Source organism: Rattus rattus, chromosome 1, assembly GCF_011064425.1.
Source record: "Rattus rattus isolate New Zealand chromosome 1, Rrattus_CSIRO_v1, whole genome shotgun sequence".
In the NCBI taxonomy this organism is placed as follows: Eukaryota; Metazoa; Chordata; class Mammalia; order Rodentia; family Muridae; genus Rattus; species Rattus rattus.
The window spans coordinates 5869576-5877778 of NC_046154.1; positions in this window are offsets into that span (position 1 = coordinate 5869576).

An 8203-nucleotide genomic window follows, 5' to 3' on the forward strand; every position below is an offset into this window, starting at 1 on the left:
AGACAACCCATGGTGGGAAGCACTACCAGACAACCCATGGTGGGAAGCACTACCAGACAACCCATGGTGGGGAGCACTACCAGACAACCCATGGTGGGGAGCACTACCAGACAACCCATGGTGGGGAGCACTACCAGACAACCCATGGTGGGGAGCACTACCAGACAACCCATGGTGGGGAGCACTACCAGACGACCCATGGTGGGGAGCACTACCAGACGACCCATGGTGGGGAGCACAGACAACACATGGTAGGGAGCACTACCAGACGACCCATGGTGGGGAGCACAGACAACACATGGTAGGGAGCACTACCAGACGACCCATGGTGGGGAGCACAGACAACACGTGGTAGGGAGCACTAACAGACAACCCATGGTGGGGAGCACCACTGGACCACCCATGGTGGGGAGCACTAACAGACAATCTGTGGTAGAGAGCACATCCAGACAACACATGATGGGGAGCATAGACAACCTGTGGTGGGGAGCACTACCAGATAAACCATGGTGGGGAGCACAGACAACCCATAGTCAGCTCAGAGAAAGACTCTGGAACAAGTTCCTCTTCTAACTCTGCCCTCTGACCCCAGGAACTACTCTTGGCCCCAACAAGCCCTCCATGACAGACACATGTACATATGCCTACCCTGCTCACACTCACAAGCTGAACCAGCCAGGTCTGGGCATGGAAAGGCTCTGATGACTCAAATTCCTTATTAGGCCGGGTTCGGGGGTGGTGGGTGCAGCTGCTGGTCAGGCCCAGGGGCTCTGGGCCTTTAGAGACACTGGCCCAACACTGTAGACACAGAAGTAGGTGGGGCCAGTTTCCAGGGAGAGTGTCAACATCCCAAAACTGTATGGCTGCTCAGCTATGCCCTCTAGTGGCCAGACCTGCCCAGGCTGAGGGGAGGGCAAGGGAAGAAGGGCAGCATTGGAGTAGAGAACCCAAGTCTCGGAGGAGGAAGGCTCAGGAGCATACGGTGCCTGGGTTCCGGGTGAACTGTCCCATGTCCTGTGCTAGCCCTGCCCCGCATGTCTCTGAGTCCCAGGCCTCAACCTTGGATGCGCTGATGGCTTTTTCACCCCATACCACTCCTGGTCCCACTCCCCTCCCTGCAGGTCCACGTTGGGATTCTGTGATCGATCGTATTTGCCCCAAGTCCGTGGAGCCGCAGCTTGTTTCTTGAACCGGGTGAGTAGGCTAGGATGTAGTTCTGGGCCCACAGCCTGATTCCTGGGGTTGCCCTGGTTCTGGCAGCCCTGCTGAACCCTCTTTGTTGGGGACGGCCAGGTCTAGGCAGAGGAGGGGGCATAGGGTTCAATTTTAGAAAGAGGAAGTAAAGGCGGGGGCCTGAGAATCAGTCCAGGCTTGGTCAGCTGCCCTGTGGGACATGCTGGGTAACCAACTTCGTATGACTGCAGAGGGGTCTGCTTTTTGGCGGCCCCACCCAACGCGCCTCACCAAAGTGTTGAGGTATGGGCCAGCACTGGCTCCTCTGGGGGTTCTGGGACTGGGTGCAAGGCTGCTGGGGGGTGGGGTAGCTTCCCGGGATGTGGTTTGCACACACCCTTCTGTGGGGGGAGCTATGACACAGAGAGTCTGGGTCTGAGGGAGCATGGCGGGTACAGTCGGCAAGGCCCAATTCCCTGTACGGCCCACCTTCTCTTCGGCTCCTTGACATTCACAAAGGCACACGACTCTTGCAGTCGGCAGTGGTGAGGGCTTATTAAGAAATTTCCTATTATGTTACTTTGATTACTTTCATTTTAATTACCCTAATTAGGCCAGCTCCGTAATGGAGTGGGCTGTCCTGTGGGGCTGTTGGAAGGGCCTGGGGCACAGAGGGGCACTGGCTATGGCAATCACATTAGCCCTGATCTGTCCCCTGTGCCCTGCCTGGGTGTATGGAGCCTGAGGGCTTGCAGACCGGCCAGATGGCCCATCTTCTAGTTGGGATTGAGCTGTGACTGCAAGTCCCCTTTGAGGGCGACATGCCTGGGTGCTGGAACCCACCTGCTCATGCCGTGTCTTCTATCTTGTGTTTACACTTCTGCAGTCAAATGCTCTACCACCGAGCTATACCCCTGTGTATACATGTTTATGCTTCTCATACTGTAGTAGACAGACACTGGCTGCTGGAGCTGGGTAGGGAGTGCAAGGCCTGTGGCTCCCAGTTTCAGAATCTGGACATGGGAACTGATCACCTGGCTTTAGTCTCCCTGGTGCAAAGGGTTTCTACTGTGACTGACTCAAATCTAGCTGGTGGTGACCGTGCACTACGTAGGACCTGCTACCCCAGATGCCCTGCTTTGTTGGGGATCCAGGATGTCTGAGCGGGAGTCAGCCTGACACCAGTTAAACGACCCACGAGAACAGTTGCACAAGAGGTGTTCCGAGCATCTGACCACTCCTCTGTGATGATAGCTTTGTATCTGAGGCTGTGCCTGGCCTCAGGGGAAGAGAAGCAGAGGCGCTGTAGCTCCCAGGGCTTCCTCCGTACAGTTTTTAAGCAGGGCCTTAAGATGCCCTTCATTGGAAATAGCACTGGGCTAGTCAGGGTCTTAGATGAGCCGGGAACAGGGCAGACATTGAGAAAACTCTGAGGTCAACCTTGTGGGGTGTGGGTCTGGTGACTGAATTGCTGTTCCCAGAGAGCACTCACAGGGCCAATAGGGAGCACTTTCTCAGATCTCCAGAGGAAGACTGGGAGTGACTGTTCTCATGGGAGGTCTTTATGGATCCTCTTCCCAGATCCCCTGTGTTCTCCCAAGAGGGCTGGATTAGAAAGATCTGCAAGTCTCTCCAGAATTTATATCGCCCACGCACTGGGTAGGGGCCACCCTTTCCTGCAACCTGCCCCTCAGATACCGATGTGTCCCTGATAACTAGCTAGCTTTAACTCTAGGGGCTGGGAAAATGGCTCCCCTTCCTGGTGAGGATCTGGGCTCTCCCGATCCTGAGAGCTGGTCACGATACTGGATCCAGGGTAGAAGCCTTGGCACAACTCATAGTTGAGTTGGTCAGTTTGTCCATCCATCCCCACAGAAGTCTGAGCGCCTCTTTGTCATTGACATGTTCTCTCTAAGGGTTTCCCCGGGGAACCTCGTCCACCTACCCCTTTCCCCTTCTCCATAGGTGCTCACCTCAGGGGCTCACTGTGTCTAAGCCAACGTGAGTCAGAACAGGTCTGCACCCAGGATCCCTCAAAGGGCAACCTTGGGCTCTTGGGTGCTTTTCACTCCCCACCGCCTTAAGGACCGGGTACAACACTGGCTAATTCTTTGAACCTTGTTCCTGCTCACACCCACCAGGGCCTTCTGCACCCCAAGCATCCAGAGTGTTCTACCAGGCTGTGTAAGCTACCGAAAACCTCCCTAGCCACCGGGGCTTTGGTTACCCTCCCCCATCAGGGATCTATGTGACCCCACTCAGTAGAGAACCCTTCAGGCTTCAGAAGATTTCCCCGAGGTAATCTGGGAGTTACCTGGTGGAGTTTCAACCTGTTTTCTCTGTTGACAGCCAGCAGGAATTGTAAGCAAATGACAGGCTTCTCTCCTCTCCTCTCCTCTCCCCCTCCCCTCCTCTCCTCTCCTCTCCTCTCCTTTCCCCCCATCAGCCTAGACCCAGTCTCTGTCAAGCTCAGCTCTTGGCAGGCCCTGCAGGTGGCAGACACGCCCAATCCACACCTGCCACGGAAGCTCTCTCCTCTTGTTCACCGGGGGTTCTTGTTCCATCCTGAGATCAATAATGCAGTAGGATTAGGGTGTTCCCCTTTTCCCAGCCACCTGCCCACCTGCTGCTTCTGGCTGCTTCTGTCTCTCCCACAGGCATAGGAGACTGTACCCTGGAGGTAGGCAAAACCAAGAGCTGAATAAAGAAAGCATTACAGGGGCTATGTTTGTGCATTTGTGGAGGCTGTCCGTCTGGGGCTCCCAGGCTCCTCTGGCAGACAGCTCAGCTGCAGACAGGGTCTGTGCTCATGGAGGGGAAGCCATGCCCCCTCCCCAACCCACCGTATGCTTTGCTCAGCAGGGGCCCCATCTTACCAGTGAGAACTGGGTTACAAGATCAAGAGTGGGGCCCAGGCCCTAAGGGGGACTCTAGGCTCAGAAGTGTCCTGCCTGGAGCCTTAGGTACCTGGCTATAGGAGCTAGGCTAGAGTGAGGAGATCTCAGACAGGCCTTCCATGAAGCTCCTCTGCTCCCGCCCCCAGGGCCTCATCATCGTCAAAGCGTGGAACACACCTTTGACAGTATCCATCTCAGCATCTGCGTGCCTGTAGCCCATTTGAAGCACAACTCACAAAGCCCACTCAGATCCCAACCTAGGGATCGGCCCTGCCCCTTCTCAGTCATCTCACCTGAATTACTCATAGTGGTCCCTTGTGGTGGTCCCACAAAGGCTCAGGGAACTCTACCCTCTTCCCCCATATGCTGGTCCTGCTCCACCGCCATTGCGTTCAGGTTTCCTCCCGATATCCACCTGGCTCAGTCACCCCCACTTAGACCCTCTTACATGAGGGGCGTAATTTCCCTGGTCCTCTCTGCCACAGTCACTGTCAGCCCTGAGCTCGCTCAGGTGTTTTTGGCTTCCTCCCTGGGATTCCAATTGAAGATTCCGACCACTTGATTGAGGAGGTCAGGGTTGGGTCCCTGTCACCTAGCAGATGCCTGGCAGGCAGCCGGATGGAAGAGAGCAAGGGGGCTAGTGAGGGAGAGAGGAAGGAAGGAAGGAAGGAAGGAAGGAAGGAAGTTTATCAAGGAAGAAAGGGAGGGACAGACAGGACTGTGCAAGTTCCATCTAAGATCTTCATTTGGCACTGTGCAGGGGACATCCTGGGAGTCTAAAGTTCAGCCCCAAGACACACAGATCTCCCTAAACTTGACCACGTAAGCAAACACTGCTCACTGTCGCTGGGCAGAGTGCATTCTGGAACCCATCCCTTTAACACCGAGAAGTACTCTGGCCCCAAGAACTGCCCAACTTTCTCCTTTGCTTCCTCTTTCCCCTGAAACTCTGTCACCAACAGGGGGTGGCGGGGCAAGGAGGGGTGCGCACAAGGAGAGATTGATGGCGCTGTGCCGGGAGCCCCTCTGCAGTCTGTGTACACAGCCTAGATTGGCTAGGACTAACGAAGTTTATCAACCGGGCCACCAGGAACCATTAATCACACAGAAAAATAACAGAGTGAAATGACTTTTCAAAATGCCGTGGGTATAATGATCATCTTGGCCATTCTGCTAACTGCTGCCATTTGTGTCTGAGATACTTAAGTATGCAAACAGTAATTAACGTGGTAATGAACGGGGGCTCAGAGCCTCCCCTCCCCAAGCTCATTTGCATGTTAATTATCATCAGCGACCAGGGAAACAAGTTATAAACAGCCTAATTAGCAGCTGGATCATTTTTACAAGAAATCACGTGCACTTTGACACAGGAGTCAGCATGAGATTAATGATGCCAGGCACAGCTGCCCCCCCTCCCCGGGTGTGCATGCTGGGGTGTGCAGGGTGCCCTCCCTGCCATGGCCTTGGTCTGGATGACAGGGAGTAGGTTGGCAGTGGGCTCAGTGTGGACTGGAAGTGTCCAGATTAGCCAGAGAGGTCAAGGGCAGAGGGCAACTGGTAAGGGGGTGATCCAGATCCTGTCAAAACAGCAAGGGAGCCTGTCCTGGAGGCTGGTGCCATAGCTGGAGGGAGGGAGGCTCCAGCCCGGTACAAGGACGACTTGGGTTCTTTTTTTTTTTTTCCCCAGAGGTGGGGACTGAACCCAGGGCCTTGCGCTTGCTAGGCAAGCGCTCTACCACTGAGCTAAATCCCCAACCCCACGACTTGGGTTCTTAATGGTAGAAGATGGGACGGTCCCTAGCGTTGTCCAGGGTTGATAGGGTTCTTGCTCATGACAGCAGAGGTGACTGACTGGGCCTCACAGGGAAGAAGGGTCCTCTTTACTATGACTAGCAGGAGTTTTGCTAAAACTTGACTGGACTGCCTGGTCAGGGGCAGGTCCAGGTGAGACTTGGCCACAAGTGGACCTGTCTAACATCTATTATCACTAGTCACAAGGTCTAAGATCTCTCTCTCTCTCTCTCTCTCTCTCTCTCTCTCTCTCTCTCTCTCTCGGCATGAGAAACCCTAAGCCTAGAAGACTGTGTTCCCCACCAGAAGCAGCTATGTAGGCTCTGGGTACCAACCTTGGCCTGTACAACAGCTCTGTGAAGTGCAAATGAGGTAGACCTAGCACCTGCACTCAGATGGCTACACTAACTCTTCCACTTCACAAAGTAACAAAGTATCTCTGTCCCGGCCCCGGTGTTTTACTCTCTGAAGCTTCTGCTTGTTGCCCACTCTATAGAAAATCAGCCTGACTATTCCCCCCTCCAGATCCCCACCATTCTAGTTCATCTTGTCTTTTCTCAGACCCTTGCCTGTTCCCACAGTTTTTTCTGTTTCGGCTCTTTCTGATGCCCTTCTTGGCACACAGTAGGTCCAGCAAATGGTGGAACTGGTTCTTGAGCACCATCTTTGCATTCTCCTATTCTCCCAAGAGGGGTTGGCGGATGTTTCCTGGAAGGCTCCTCTTATGCTGTTCACGGTTTTGAGCCTTGTGGTTTCTGCAAAGACTTTTCTTCCATCTTTGAGGAGCAGAAGCCATCAGATAGCACTGGAGTGAGGAGGCAGACACACTCTGAGGCTGAGCTTTGTGTCTATGACAAGGTACCCTCCCCCACCTCATCACACAGCCCTGAAGCCCCTCCCACTTCCCCCCTCAGTTCCAAACAGATCCTGGGATCTCACATAGATGCCACCTGATTAGTGGGAAGATTGTCTCCACCTCCTGTGGCTCTCGTTGCGACTATTGAAGGGCTGTGCCCACACCTGTAGGAAAGCCATCATCCCTTGGCATGAGTGATCTTGGGTGAGGGAACAACTATTTGTTCTTTTCCAGCTTCCAAGAGGGTCCTGGCACAGTCCTGCTGCTCAATGCCTCAAAGATCAAAATCTCCAAGGCACAAGGAAGTAAGCAGCTAGCTCTGGTCCCTGCCTACCCCCCAACCCCCCATCCCCTGGTCGGTCACACTTCCTGAGGCTGCTTCTGGATAGGTAGTGATTTCCAAGTTTCTTTCTGTTAGGTGTTTGTTTCTCTGACAACAAAGCAAGGTGACCGGAGGCCTGAGAGTCTCCGGTGCTGGTGGCAGTGAGAAGGTGACAACCCTGGATAAATGGCCTCAAGTAAACAGGCTCCCATCTGGCTGACTTGGATGAGATGCAGGTGGAGGTCAGCTTTGGGCAGCTGGTCACAGTGGTCTTGTTAGGAAGGGCGGTGGCTGGCTCTCTGTTGGCTGCTTGCTTTGGCTTCTGTCCTTCCTTCCTTCCTTCCTTCCTTCCTTCCTTCCTTCCTTCCTTCCTTTCTGAGTACATGGTAGCTGTCCTCAAACATACCAGAAGAGGGCATCGGATCCCATTACAGATGGTTGTGAGCCACCATGTGGGTGCTGGGAATTGAACTCAGGACCTCTGGAAGAGCAGTCAGTGCTCTTAACCGCTGAGCCATTTCTCCAGTCTGCTTTGGAGAAATGCAGAAAAACAGAGATTTGGGAGCTCAGGATGCAATTTCTATGTACTTCCCTATAAGATGTAGAGTGTTTCCTGATGAAAACTAGGCTCAGGATCCCAAGGAGGCTGGGGGCAGAGCTACGGAGGGGATGGTGTTCAGCTTTCTGATTTCTTAGGAAGAAATCAAGATCCTATGGCAAAGGGAAGAACCCCCAAGAGTGAGTGGAGAGTGAAGAGGCTCCGAAGATCTCTAGGCAGAAGCCACCTCATTGACCCCTGGCTGCAATTTTTGGGACGTCGGATGAAGTGGGGTCCTCTCAATCTGGCCTGTGGTTCCTGTCTCTTGCCTGCCCCTCATTTATTCCAGTTGCTAATCAGGGCGAGTCATAAGGATGTTTAGGTCCTGCAAGAACAGGTTCCCACCAGAGGAGCAAGAGGGCAGTCTCAAATGGATGGGGAACTCTGGGGACCCTGCGGTAGTGAGCCAGAGGTGGTGGGCACAGAGGGTAGGATGTGAGGTTGAGGGTGTGCTTGGGTCCTGGGTCTGCAAGACCGTTGGGACATGAGACAAAAGACTAGGTCATAGGGAGCTCTGGGAGGTGAGCATGGGGGGTCAGAGAACCGAGGAGGGACAGGGGGCATAC